The 15165-nt window shown below is 40.7% G+C and overlaps 1 protein-coding gene across 3 annotated transcripts in view; it reads right to left on the bottom strand.

Moving 5' to 3' along the window:
• The window catches only part of LOC118898862 (serine/threonine-protein kinase PAK 1), a 152115-nt gene extending 139069 nt beyond the window's left edge, over positions 1-13046 (bottom strand). For 2 of the 3 annotated variants that reach the window (XM_036859570.1, XM_036859572.1), the window contains exon 1: positions 12408-13046. The gene's annotated coding sequence lies outside the window, so the exon portion shown is untranslated. The remainder of the gene's footprint in view (positions 1-12407) is intronic. The other variant, XM_036859576.1, reaches the window with a different exon arrangement.
• Between the last annotated feature and the right edge of the window lie 2119 nt (positions 13047-15165).

Genomic DNA, 15165 nt, shown 5'->3' with positions numbered 1-15165 from the left:
ATAACCCTGAAGAAAAGCAGCTATTTCCAGAGCTAGAAAATACAGGGGGGAAAAAATAGGCTTTTGGAAATGGGAAATAAGTCAGTTGAACAGACCAACTCCTGAAGAAATCATTAAAAGAAAGGCTGTGGTGGTATTCTCAGTTTGCAAATATTAAATCCTGTCAAGAGCCTATTAGGTCTTCATATCACTTGATTCAGTAATTCCACCTATGGGAATTTACTCTAAAGAAATAAACTCTGAAAGTAAAAAGCTGTATGTAGTGTTACGATAAAATTACAGTGTAATTTATTACAGGGAAAAAAACCTAAATGATTGTGATGGCTAGTTTTATGTCAATTTGGCTAGGCTATAGTACCCAGTAGTTCAATTAAACACTAAACTAGGTGCTGCTGTGAAGGTATTTTATAGATACAGTAAACATCTACATTCAGTTGACTTTAAACAAGGGAGATTATCCTTCATAATCTGCGTAGGCTTCACCCAATCAGTTGAAAGACCTCAAGAGCAAAACTGAGGTTTCCCTGCTAAAGAATTCTACTGGTTCTGTTTCTCTGGTAGAACACTGACTGATACAATGGTATTAGGCAAATTATGGAATAGCATTCTTAAATTTTATAATGAACACTACACAGTAACATGGGGGAAATGTTTATAAGTCAAGAAAAAAAAAGGCAAACAACAAATGTAGGTCTACATTGTGATTATAATTATGTAAATAGGTATGTTTACATACAAGAAAAAAGGAAACAAGAGTTTATTCATTTGACTGATGGAATTGTGCCTGAATTTTAAATTTATTAACAGTATTACAAAATAGTTTGTTAAATAGAACTCTGTTATTTTTAATGGAATAAAGTTAGTAACATTGTATGTGTTAAGCCTTATTAGAATTGTGGCCCTATAAAGAAATTGATACTAACCTAAAAGAACTCTGCCAATTTTGAAATGTTGCCTGGGAGAGTACTAAAAAAAATTTTAAAAAGGAAACTTCTGGAAAGCAAATATGCCTAAAAGGGCCTTAATCCAATGCCATTTTTCAGTAACATTTAATTCTTCAACTCAAATAAAATGCAGAAAGACCCAGAATGGCAAAATAGCTGGTGATCAGCTTAAGAATTTTCCACATCCTTAGCTAGCACCAGGGCATGCATTCAACTTTGACTCAGGTCAGAGATATTTGTACTGGGCACCTAAATATTTAACACAGGGAGGTTTCTTCTCTCCTTGCCTCTCCCAACACCAGACAATTGAAAGGATTCTTGTATGTTAGCTAAACTTGAGTAAAGAAGTCATATGGACCTCAGTTTGAATGCTGGCTCTACTTTCATTCATTCAATCAAAAAACATTTATGGGATTTCCCTGGTGGCGCAGTGGTTGAGAATCCACCTGCCAATGCAGGGGACACAGGTTCGAGCCCTGGTCCGGGAGGATCCCACGTGCCGTGGAGCGGCTGGCCTGTGCGCCACAACTACTGAGCCTGCGCTCTAGAGCCCGTGAGCCACGACTTCTGAGCCTGCGCGCCTAGAGCCCGTGCTTCTAAACAAGAGAAGCCACCGCAATGAGAAGCCCACACAGCACCACGAGAGTGGCCCCCACTCGCCGCAGCTAGATAAAGCCCGCACGCAGCAACGAAGACCCAACGCAGCCAAAAATAAAAATAAATAAATTTATTTTAAAAAATGTAAAAAAAAAATTTATGGAGTAGCTACTATATGTTAGGAACTGTGACTACAACGCAGAGCAAAAAAAAAGATACTTTTATTTTAAGGAAAGGGGTACTATGTTAAAATTCTTTCTCTTTAAGGTGTCATGCCTTAAAGAAAAATGATTCTCTGGAGCATAGGGTCTAGTAGGGCAGACAGACATTAATCAAATAATGCCATAGAGTAGTGGGTAAGAGTATGAATGCTAAAGTGTTTAAGGGTGAAGTGTACTGACGTCTGCAACTTTTTTTGAAATGCTTCAAAATAAGATGGATTGATGAATAGATTAAGGGATGGATATTCAATAAAGCAAATATAGCAAAATATTATAGAACCTAAATGAGTATATTAGTGCTCACTAAACATACTCCCATCGCAATATTTTATTATAAAGAATTTTTAAACATACAAAATAGTTGAAAGAAGTGTACTGCTTCAAGAGGAGTCAGCCTAAAGAAGAGATTTTTCTTTTTTAATTAAAAATTCAGACTTCCCTGGTGGTCCAGTGGTTAAGGCTCTGCACTTGCAATGCAGGGGGCATGGGTTTGATCCCTGGTTGGGGAACTAAGATCCCACGTGCCAAAAAAATTAAAAAAAAAAAAAAAAGTTGAATAAAAAATTCAATCTTTGACAAAGAGTTCTACTTAGATACTATAGATATCCAGAGGCAATCTCAAAACCACTTAAAAACTTTGATTAGTCAATTTAATCAATTTACTCCTCAACATTTATTTGTTTGTTTGTTTTAGCTGACAATGATAGAGAACATTCTTCACTCAAGACACTATGCTAAAAGTGCTGGTTCATCTCCTCATTCTAGCACCAAGGGGTGGGGAGTGGTTTGGGCAGTCACTGTTTGCCTCTGTCTATAAAATCTGATTTATTCATCCCTTCTCAGTCTCTCAGGATTAACTAGGATACTGCACAGGGTAGCATCTTGAAAGGTCTCTTCCTACGACACCAGCTTCATCTCATACCATTCACTCTTGCTCCCTATGGCACATCAACCATAATGTCCTGTGTTTAGTTCCTCCATGTTGAGCTCAACCAGTGTTATCCAATAGAAATATAATGCAAGCCACTAACACAAGCTACATATGTAATCTTAAATTTTCCGGTAGCTATATTTTAAAAGTTAAAAAAGAAAAGCAAGTTACATTAATTTGAAAATATATTTAACCCAATTTATCCAAATATTAACATTTCAACATATAATCAATATAAAAAGTTAATTACTTTAAATTCTTTTTTCAGTACTAAGCCTGAAATCTGGTGTGTATTTTACACTTATAGCACATCTGTATATGAACCAGCAACATTTCAAATGCTCAGTAACCCCACTGGCTAGTAGCTACCATACTGAACATCATAGCTCTAAACTTTTACCTACTTTCAGGGCCTTTGTGCATTTAAAATGTTCCCTCTGCCTGCAATGCTCTACACTCCATTCTCTGCATGACTAGTATCTACTTATCTCACATATCTTATTTTAAAAGTATCATCTCCTCTATGAGGCCTTCCTCTTAGCACTCCAAAATTCTCTACACTACTCCTTTATCTTCTGTAGGACTTATCAAAACCTGCAACTACTTATTTGCACATTTAATGCTTTTCTCTTTATTCCCCTCTGGAGTGTAAGCTTTATAAGAGCAAGGACAAGGACCATTTCTCTATTGCTTATGATTGTACCCCTAGTACTAAGCACATGCCTGGCACATAGGAAGCGATCAACAAATATCTGTAGACTAATTAAGGGATAGATAAATAGAAGCACTATAGAGATGCATTTGGTTTGTATGCATGTGGAAGTGTATATGTTTTGTCCCTACTCTACCAACCCACACATAAGAATATTCTCAGCAGCCATTCCCAAGTGGCCTGGGGCCTTAACAAAGTAGTCAACTTCAGACAACTTTCTGGCAACTGGCAATGGATAGAAACAACATGATTTTTGGAAAAAGAATGAACTGCAAAGAGCTTTTAACATTCTCCAAGGAACCAGGATTTTTTTTAAAGTCAAGAGAAAATGAAGGAAGTGCCACTGGTCAAGGCAGCACCCAAATGATCAGGAGCCAACACCAGATTTGGAGACAGATGATATGGATTAAAGATTCCAATTTGCAAACTCCCAGCTATGTTATCATGGACAAGCCACTTAACTTCTTTCCATCTGTAAAAATATGAGGACAGAATTAAATGAGATTGTATATGAAAGTGTTTTGAAAACAGTAAAGCCTAAATATATATTAATTGTCTCTAGGCTACTTAGGAAACGTGGACCTACAAAAGTGTATCATAATGAATTTTTCCCCTTTGCTCATCTAGTTTCTTGTTTTAAGTTACTTTGCAGATTACATATAGATAACTTCTTGAACTGACCAAGCAAAATGTACCCAGACACCAAACAAAAATATCAGACTCTGGACCGGCCAGGTAATTCCAGACGGGAAAATAATCTTAAATAGAAGAAAATGTTATAAAATAGTAATTCTTCAACAGGTGACTGGGGAACTAAGAGTCCCTCCAACTATACCAAGTCCCTCTCTGCCCACGCCCCAACCTGGAAATTTAAATTTTACTCCTCTAGCCCACTGAGAATTGTTTCCATAGTGAAATACTGTTACTGATGGACTATGTGGATAATGGCCTATTTTACTATGGAGTAAGGGTGAGGGCAGGGGAGAGAAGAAGAGAGAAAAAAATTTTAAATAAATAAAAAAATTTAAAAACACTGTCATAAAATATTTGAACTAAGAAGCTGGCATCAAATTTAATACACCTAACAGGAGAAGCCACCGCAACGAGAGGCCCGCGCACCACAACGAAGACTGACCCCCGCTCGCCGCAACTAGAGAAAGCCCATGCACAGCAACAAAGACCCAACGCAGCCAAAAATAAATAAATACATTTATTTTTAAAAATAAATAAATACATTTATTTTTAAAAATAAATAAATACATTTATTTTTAAAAATAAATAAATACATTTATTTTTAAAAATAAATAAATACATTTATTTTTAAAAATAAATAAATTTATTTTTAAAAATAAATTTTAAAAAATTTAAAACATCTATGTGACAGCTAAGGAAAACGGAGGCTCAGGGTGGTTAAGCAACTTGCCGTAGTTACACAGTAATAATCATAAAAATGTCTTCAAATCCCAACTTGACCTCTCTGCTTCTAAATTTTCTAATCTGTAAAATGAGTATAAAACAGTATCTCTCTTATAGGATTATTCTGAGGAATAAATGAAAAACCAAATGTAAAGTACTTGGCACTGTGAAAGTCCCCAGTAAAAGGTCAGTTGTAATGAGGCTGAGGATGCTGATTTGTTCCTGATGTCATTTATCCCCAACATACAATGAGGCTAGGGGGAGAAGGTGGCTGGAAAACAGGGAGATCACTATCTCAAACTCATTTTTAAAAAAGATTAGAAGGGTATAGATGAAATGCTATAATACTTACTATTGGTTATCTTTCTACAATAAAACTCTGATAGATTTGTTGTTGTCCTTGTTTTACCTTTTATTCTTCTGTATTCTCCATATTTTCTACAAGAATCACATATTACTTTCATAATAAAAGAAACATAAATGTATTTTAAAAACAAACAAGGGGGTTTGAGTAAAGACATTCAAATTGGAAGAGTGACTATCTGACGCTATTTTAGCTTGCTGGACCCTGGTTACCAACTCCTGGGGAAAAAAATCTATTTAAATGATTAAGGAAAATCCGAGAAAATGCCCACAGAATCTTAGAGCTAAAAGCACTTTTATAGGTCACTTAGTCCAAACTCCCAACTAATAGCCAACATGAGTCAAGCACTTTACAGCTTATGAATTGCTATGCTTTTATCTATGGAGCTCACCTGATCCTCACGACACCATAAAAGTATAAGAGAGTTACAGTGTATTGGAAGAAGCACGAGCTCAAGAGTCAGAAGGACTGGTCCTCAAACCATAGCTGTGCTGTACAGCCTCAAGCAATTCAATTAACTTCTGTTTTCACTTCTATAAAATGACATAAAATAACTCCTGTCTTAGCTAACCCAGGGAGTTGTTGAAAGAATAAAGTGAGATAACATTAGTGAAAGTACTTTGTACACTATCCAAAAGGCCATTCATCATCATCTGAGCTTTGCTCTCCTGTCTGCTCTTACCACTCACCACCTTGCACCCCATCTTCTAAGTGTACTAAACTACTCAGTGTTCCCCAAACATGCTCTCAAGCCTTCTAGCCCTCATACCTCTCTCTTTCAGGAAGGTCTTCCTTCTCCTTCTCTTTCTACCTCTCTCCCACTGTCTTGGTTAACCCCTGCTTATCTCTCAAAATCCAATTTAGGTGTCACTTCCATTGAGAAGGCTTGCCAGACCACCCCTATCTCAGGTGAAGTAGATGCCTTTCCTCTGTCTTCACATAGCACCAGTATATATATCCATGTGTCATTTTTTTCTCAATATAGTACAGTTGTCTACAGACATGTTTGTTTCTCAAATATAAACTTAAAGGTAGGGACAAGGTATCATCTATCTGTTTCTTCACAGCACATGACAATGCCTGAGGCTTAATATGTGTTTAGCAAATAAAGGGACTTTAGATGACAAACAGTTTTCATATAATAAGTACCAAAGACATTTATGCAAAATATTATAAGGCAGTACTTTTCAAACTTGGCTGCATATCAGAATCATCTATAACTTTTCAATAGAGATTCCAAAAAAAAAAAAAAGAATAGAGATTCCAAGAGATTTTGATTAAGTAGACCTGAGATAGAGCCCAGGCAACTGTATTTTTTTTCACATCTTCACAAGTAGTTCAAATGCATAGCCAAAATTAAAAACCACTGCTATACATAATTGCAGTCATAAAATTATAACAATTGTACCTAACATCTATATAACTTAACATCTTACAATTCATTTTCACATATGTTATTCATTTAATCTTCACAACAACCCTGTGAGTTAGGTATTATTTTTATTTTCCAAATGAAGAAACAGAGATTTAAATAAGTTAAGTGTCCAAGTAGGTCTTTGGCTAACTTCAAATTTAGTGCTCTTCTTTCTACATCTATCTCCTTTCCTAGAAAAATGATAAATAATATTGCCATAATATACAAAGTCCTATGAGGCAAGGATTCAAATGAGAAAGCCATCAATCCCTTTGTGCAAATCAGGGAGAGAGAGAATAAGGAAAGCTAGGCCTTGAAGATATAGGCAGGCAGATGAGGGTGGAGGCCACATATATACTGTCACTGTCATTTATCATCCCAAGAGATTCAAAAGACAGAGTCTATAAAGGAGAAAAATGTCCTTGCAGCCTCAGTTAGTACTTACACAGTCTGAAAGGGAAAGGGACATTGGAGAGAACTGGAAGTAGAAAAGTGGAAGAAGAAAGCCCCATAAACAAGAATGAATTTCCCAATGCTGCCTGCAAATTACTACACCCTGACTCCATGAATAAGAGCCAAAACATAATGCACTTTTTATAATTAAGACTTAGATAAATTTTAGAGAATTAATCAATACCAAACAAAATCATATTTATGAGGGATCAATAAACCTCTGGTTCTTTCTTGACTTGTTACTACACTATTCCTAAAGAGGGGATAATCTGGAGGATCCTGGCACATAGAAGATTTCTCCCATCTCAAAGACTAGATGGGAGAGCGGAGGAAGTTATTTATGAGAGATAAAGCTTAACACTAAAGCAGAAAAATGTATTACATTATGTTAATAAATCTACATTGGCAAAGGAAAAATGAATATTCAGGCACAGGTGACTCAGAACACGGATAAAGTCTCATCTCTCAACTTCAGTAAAGAAGTGTTATCCTATAAGTCTGCAATAGCATGACCATCTGGCAGAGTTTTATCAGCAATTATTTTTTGGGGGTTCAAACTGTGGACTTCAGTTGGGATTTCTTAGTGAGAAGAGGTTAGAGAGATTAGAAAGCAATCTAAAAGGACATTTCTAGTGCCCCAAAGTTTAGCCTGATAGAGTTTAAAAGGCAATATGACATAGTGGCAAAAATAAAGTACATTTAGATTCAAAAAAATGTAGTTTTAAATCAATATTTAGTCATTTGCTAATGATGCGCCTTTGAGCAAGCCAATGGAAATATCTATTTCACATGGCTGTTGTGAAGACTGAACAAAACCAGGGAAAGATGCTATTCTTTTTCCTAATGAATGATAAATATAAATCCATGTAAGTCTTTCTTCACCAGTCTTTCTATGCACAAAAAAAGAGAGCAGGCTAAATGAAGAAAGATTTTAACTCTCACAGCAATATACTTAACAAAACATTCCTACACCTGCCATACAGAAAAATTAAAGCATCTGGGGTAATGAACATGCCACATAACTGCTGGTATCAGATGGATATAGAATGGAACTGAGGTTTGCCACTTACTTTCAACAAAAGCTTGAACAAGTTCCCTTTGCCAGTCTGAGTTTCAACCTCCTTATCCATGAAATAGAGATACCAACAATCTTCTTACATGCTTACTTTGAAGATTGGAAAAAATATCTCGCATAGTATCTGGTACATAACATTTGTTCAATAATGTAAGCTGCTGTTAATAAGTTTACCACCGCCTAACAACCAGCTAACAAATTATACTTTTCAAAAGTTTCTTTGCATTCAATGTTTTTTCAGTTGCTTCATAGCTGTAAGCTAGTCATAGCAACTGTTACTAACCCTATTTTACAGTTAGGACAAAAGGCACAAAGATAAAATTACTTCCATAAGGTCATGCAGTAATATAGAGACTAAATTAAGGTCTCCTGACTTTCTCTGGGTTTCATTACCCCCCCACCCCAAATTATAACATTAGTCCTTAGGAATTAAAATGAAACAGCATATTCTTTTTGATAAACTTAAACTTCCCTCTTTACTATTTAAAAAAAAAAAGTTTTTTCCCTACTTTCTAGTCATGATTTAGAAAGATAAAAAGGGGGGAAAGGAAAATTCATTAACAACAGAATTGAGAATTATCTCAAATTAGCAACTGCTGAGTCTACCTTGATTTTTGTTTTAGTTTTCCCCAGTAAAGCCACCGACCTCTTAATTAAAAGATTTTAAAGTCTGCTTATCAAAATGATGCTTGTTTGATAAACTATTCCAAAACTGAGAAAAAAAATTAGCAAGACAGCTTTGTCCCATCTTTATGAGTATGCATCACTTTATCCCTCTATTTAATTTCTTCATTTCCACACTTATCACATCATGTTGTAGTATCTTTAACTCCTTAAGGACTTGAACCACAGCCTATGTATATCTGAACATCCTGTCCAAGCATGGGACCTGGCATATGGTAGAGAAGGACTCAACAAGTGTTTACAAATAAATGAATCAACAAATGAAGCCAATCTCCCAGAGGGAAGTTAGGAAAGAAGAAAACTGGATATGGTATCTTAGGGCTAATAAGAAACTGAAAGAAACAAAACATTTTAAGAGCTTCACAAGGAAGAGAAACCTTTGTGTGGAGTCAAACAGGCCCTTGTATGGCTTTAAGTATCACTAGAGAAAGACAAAAACCACAGGAGATCAGGAAGAGATAGTTTCAAGTTAAAAGGGTCAAAAATTAGGGTGCTTATTTAAACTTGCAAAACCACATGCAAGTTCCCAAGAAACAATCCTGGCCTAGGATATTTTAAGTGCAATTTTAATGTCCTGGCTGAAAGAAAAAAAAAAAAAAAAAATCCTCCAGGCTTTGGTGGAGAAAGACAGATGTGAAAGGGAAGAAAAGCTCAATCTAAAATAAATCCCCCAAAATGTTAGAATCCACTTGGCTTTGCATATTGGAGTGTGGTTCCTCTTCCTACTGAGAACTATTCTTGAATAAACCCCCAACGTAGCAGCTGGCAGTAAATGGGGTTAAATCATTTTTATATTATTCATTCAACAAATATTTGAGTGCCTGCTATATACAGTCACGATTCTAGGCCCTGGGATTAAAGCAGTAAATAAAACAAAATTCTCTGCTTTCAGGAAGCTTTCAATCAAGTGGCAAAAATAGATGATATGGAATGGAATGGAGTATAATAGAATAGGATAGGATGGAATGGAATGGAACAGAATGGAATAGATGGAATGGAATGTCAGGCAGTTTGTGCCATGGAAGAAAAAGGAGGGAGGGGGGTGGGGGGGGAGGTGGCAAGGAGCTGGTCTTACCAAAAGCAGATCTTTTAACCCAGTGATTCTCAAACTTTAGCAAGTATCAGAATCACCTTGAGGACTTAAAGCAAATACCTGGAGTCCCCAACCCTAGAGTTTTTCATTTGTAGGTCTGGAATGGGACAAACAACTTGCAATTCTAACAAATTTCCAGACTGTATTGATGCTGCTGGTGCAGAGACCACACTTGGAGCTAATTATTCTAACCCACAGAATTAGGTAACCTCTAACTCATGGGTCTTGACTTGCTTCTTTATTCATACATTCATTTCAAACACTTATTCACTGCCAGAAATTTTGCTAGGCACTAGGACTAAACAGATCCTGCCCTCAAGAAATTCACAGGTTCATGGAAAAGATAGGCACAAACTCAAATATTTGCAATAGAGAGCTATAGAGACCTCTAAGAGTGGTCTGTGCATGAGCCAGAGGGTGGACGAGCAACTCATTCTATGGAGGTAATAGGAGGAGAAACTAAGGGACTGCTTCCCAGAGGTCCAGCAAGCACTTCTCCACAGGCAGGTACAGGGTGGCATTCCAGGCAGAAAGAACAGTACATGCAAAAGCAGAGATGAGAAGAGGGCGGCAGGGGAGTTATAGAAAGTGAGGCTGCAAAGGCTGGCAGTATTCTAATCTCTGAGAGCTTCTTACGTCAAAGTGTATAAAATTTTATCTTTAGGCAATGACTAGTCGGGGTGGGGATAAATCACTGGGTTTTGTTTTACAAAGATCTCTCTGGATACACAGGGCAGTCCTTTTAGAAAGAAAGCATTCCTTCCTCCAAACCTAGCACAGGGCCTCATAACATGTGCTTAGTAAATGTATACTGAATTGAACTGAACAAGCTCTTTGTCAAGGGCTATTTTATAGATGAGAAGCAGGTCACCATCTTCCCTGAAGGACTCACTTTGGCCAGGACAAGACCTGAAAAACAGGTCCAGCAGCCTCAATTATTGCACACTACTCTCTGTACAACTGGAGTAGAGACTAGGGAAAGCCTTCATTGTTTACATGTCTACCTCACCCACTAGACTTTGAGCTCTTTGAAGACAGGGAGTGTCTTAATAGATTCTAAATCTGCATAGCCCTAGCAGGAGACCTGAAACACAGTAGCTCTCCAGACTCCAGTAATGTTGGGTAAATGAATGACTGAATAAGCAAATTTACCAGATAGACCCATGAGCTAACGTAGGTAAGCTTCAGCGAATGTTTCAGGGTCCATCATTCCAAAACCCTTTTTGAGAAGTACAGTTTCTAGTTGAGGTGAGGTGGATTTCATATGCACCTGATTTAGGATTTCCCAAATAGGAACAAAAAAATGTTACAAGTGCTGTGGTAGAAATCCTACCAGGCCTCTGAGGGACCCAATGAGAAAGTTTTGCCTGAGAGGGGTATGGGGGTGGATGCCAGCAAAGACTTCACACTGGGGGTGGGGGGATGCTTCAGTAGAGTCTTGAAAACTAAGTCGGTGGTAGACATCTGCCTGTTCTAGGGCACAAAAGCAAACTCCTGCAACTTTAAGACTGGAAGTCACCTGCTCAAGGTCACACAGGAAGTAGATGAAGTCATAAGGTAAGACCAATGAGGAGGCATCTGTGTACTGCTGACTCCTGTTTTCTCCTGATAAAGTTGAGAGAGAGAACCCAAAGACACAGTAGGCAAAATTAAAGATTTTCCTCAGGAACAACTCTTACAATAAAGGCTAGACTAGTGAATTCGAATTTTTATTGGTAACCATAGTACTAACACTTCCCTTCACCTTTCACACTTCGGGGGGGGCGGGGGGGGGGGGAAGCATAAGACAGTTACCCAAAGGGCTTAACAAACAACAAGCACTTTGCTCCCAACACCCACAAACACTCAAAACTTCTCAAGTATTCTTCCAAAACACTCCCGGTAATGTTTGCTGTGAAAATATTCAATACAGTAAAGGCTATAATAATCACGTCTTTTGAAATGGAATAATGAACATAAAGTAACTCCAATTCTCCTTTCCCCGTTTGTTTTTAACTCCACGTTACAGAGTATTCCCGGGGTGGGGGAGGGGCAGCACAAGTCAAGCACTATCCACTCGTATTTTTCAAGGAGTTCAACTCTGTAGGTGATTCCCGCCCCGGCCTGGACAGGGGTGATTTTTTCGTGCACAATGAATCTGACGCCTCCTTGCTAGGCTTCCCCGTCGCGGGCCAGGGTTAGGATCGGAGGACCACAAAGTTCGGGAGGGAGTCGCTCCCGGGGCCGGACCTGTCGGATCTCCCGTCCCCTCCCCTGCCCCTGTCCTCCCCCGGGCCCCTAGGGGCCCCAGGCGTCCGAGACCGGCGGCTGCGCCGGTCAGTACACAGGGGGCCTTTGTTGGTCCGACAGAAGCGGCCAGCCTCGCAGGGGCCGCCCCCGCCTCGCCTCACCTGGCGCCCCCGTCCAACCGGCCCCGCCGCGGAGAATGAATGGGCCCCGGCGCCCCACCCCACGCCGCCCCAGCCCCACAGCCAGGGGTACCGGGCGGGAGGCCGGCTCTCACCTTCCACGCACGTTCGGCTCGACTCGGCTGCTCCTCCTTCTCCTGCTCGGTGGCGGCGGCCGAGCCCGGGAGTGAGCGCGCGAGTGCACGAGGGGACGCTTCACTTTCTCCCTCCCGCCGCCACCGCCGCTCTCTCGGCGCCTCCCCACCCCGCTCGCGCCGGGGAGTCCCTCAGGACCGGGCGGGGGTGGGGGGGTGGTCAGCGACCGTAGGGGGAGTCGGATGGGGGGGAGGCGGAGGGAGCTAGGCGACTCGGCTGAGGGGGGTGCGTGCTCCCAGGGTCGGGGAGATGTGAGGAGCTCGGGTGGCCTCTGGGGGAGGAGGTGGGGAGACAGAGTTCTTTGAGGGGCTCTCGCGAGCGCGGGGCTCCTAGAAAGAGGGGATAAGAGTCTGAGGGAAAGCGTCTGTGGAGTAGGACAGCAGAGCCGGGGAGGGAGGCGGCGGGTAGGCGCGACAGACGAGCAGAGGGGGAGGGGGAACCGTGAAGGGGCGTCTACGGTGCTGCCGACACCTTGGACTCCAGCTGCAGCTGCAGCCGCTGCCGGGCCGCCTCCCCAACCTAAGCCGAGCTATTGTACGCCGGCCCCCGGGCCGACCGCCTCGCCCACCGGCCCCCGCCCTCTCCCCCGCGAGGCTTAGGCGCCGACGGAGCCCGGCTCGGCCCGCCTCCCGCAGGTGGGAGGGGGCGGGGAGGGCTGGACAGACCCACGTGAGCGAGGCCATCCGGGGTGGGGGGCGGGGGAGCAAGCTCTTCGAATGACGTCATCGGTGCATGACGCAAGAGGCTGGGGAATCACCCGGCCTCCGCGTGACGTCATTGCGCCCGCGTCTCACCTCGAGCCCCGCACACTATACAGGGGCAGGCTCCTTCGACGCAGGAAGGCTTTGGTACGGTTTCGGGGGGCGTTAGGGGTGTGTCGAAAAAGATGGCTCATCCCCTAGTCTTATGGTCCTCTTCAGGTTATAAAGCACCACGGCATCTGCTAGCTCTTTGCCAAGTGCTGAATTTGGAAACTACCCCATCTCCTGGGACCTCAGAGCCAGACATTTATTATACTGTTTCTTTTTTTTTGGAGGGGGGAAGGGGGCAAAGAAATGATAATGGAGGTTTCAACTGCTGTTACAGACAGAAAAGAATGGGCTTCTTTTCCCGCTTTTCTCCTACCTGAAGGCTACATTCAACGCAAACCTTTCTCCTGAGCTCGGGTTCTGTATCTCCCAGTGCCTCTTCTATTTTCCAATGCAGTGCTTCCATACCCCACTGTACCTCAAATTCCACATGACCCAAACTGAAACAACATTAGTGACGAAGGGTTTGGAATCAGATTGCTTTGCTTCAAATTCCAGCTATACAAATGTTAGTGACAGGACCTTAACATTTCGAAGCCACAATTTCTCTATACGTGTGTATCCTTAACTTGATCTCTTTCAGCCTCAGTTTTACCATAATAATAGCAAGTGCAATTTAGCACGTATTTAGCACGTAAAGCCCTTTGAAATGTTGGCTATTCCTACTACGTTTTCCCCCCAAGCTTGCAACTCACGTTACTTTCTGGTCTTAGAGAAGGGACCGCCATCCAGCAGTCCACTGACCCAGAAACCTGAACATAGGCCCCATTCTTCCTCTCTCAACGCTCTTATCAAATTGGTCACCAAGTCCTTGTAGAGTATCCTAAATATTTCTCAAGTCCTTGCCCTTCTCTTCACTCACTACCATCACCTAGACAAATGGAGCAGCTTTCAGTCTCTCCGGATTCAACCCATTCTTACTGGTGACCAGAATGTCCTTTTAAAACCACAGATCTGATGTCTTCCCCTGTTTAAATACTCTGAAAGTGTTTTGTTGCTTTCAGGATAAAATCTAAACTCCTTAACTTGGCACTGTACAACCTTGGTGCTTACACCAGCCTTTCTAGCTTCATCTCACATGGTATATCTTTTGTTCCAGCCACACTGAAATGATACTTAATGTTCTTTGAACACACATTTCTTCATGTCTCTAGCCCTTCTCTCTTTATCTCACTGGCCAACACCTATTCATTCTACAAAGCCCAGCTCAAACGTCCTTTTCATTTGTTCATTAAACTAATATTTCTTAGGTTTCCCTGAGCCTTCACAGTGCTGTAATCTTATAATACTTCCATGCCTTTAATGGCATGTAGCAGACAGCATAGTAACTTTCTTTGTGTATCTGATGCCCTGAGCTCCTTGAGAGCAAGTCATATTCCTACCCGTGCTATCCATATCCCCAGTATCTAGAATAGTGCCTGACACATAGTAAGAATCAGTGTTATGAAAATGTATTTAATAAATGCTCACATAGTATTTACCTTGTGCCAGATACTGTTCTAAGCACCCTTTCTTTTAAACCTCTAACAACCCTTTGAGATAGACTACTGTTATCCCCCCATTTTATTGGTGAGGAAACTGAGGTATAGAGGGGTTAAGTAACTTAACCCAAGAGCATAACCCAGTAAATTAATCCTAATCTAAACTGTTTTTGCATGGTCTCAGTGGTGGGCAGAATAATGGCTCCCTAAAAATGTTCACATCCTAATCCCCAGAACCTATGAATATATTACCTTCAATGACAAAAGGGATTTTGCAGTTGTGATTAAATTAAAGATCTTGAGATGAGGAGGTTATTCTGGATTGTCCAGGTGGATTCAGTGTAATCACAAGGATCCTTAAACGTGGGAAAAGTAGGGAGAAGAGTGAGGAAGAGGTAGATTAGACTACATAAGAGGTCAGATGTGAG

The sequence above is a fragment of the Balaenoptera musculus genome, chromosome 8, assembly GCF_009873245.2.
Source record: "Balaenoptera musculus isolate JJ_BM4_2016_0621 chromosome 8, mBalMus1.pri.v3, whole genome shotgun sequence".
In the NCBI taxonomy this organism is placed as follows: Eukaryota; Metazoa; Chordata; class Mammalia; order Artiodactyla; family Balaenopteridae; genus Balaenoptera; species Balaenoptera musculus.
Note: the sequence above shows the minus strand (reverse complement) of the source record. Positions and strands in the feature narration are given on the sequence as shown.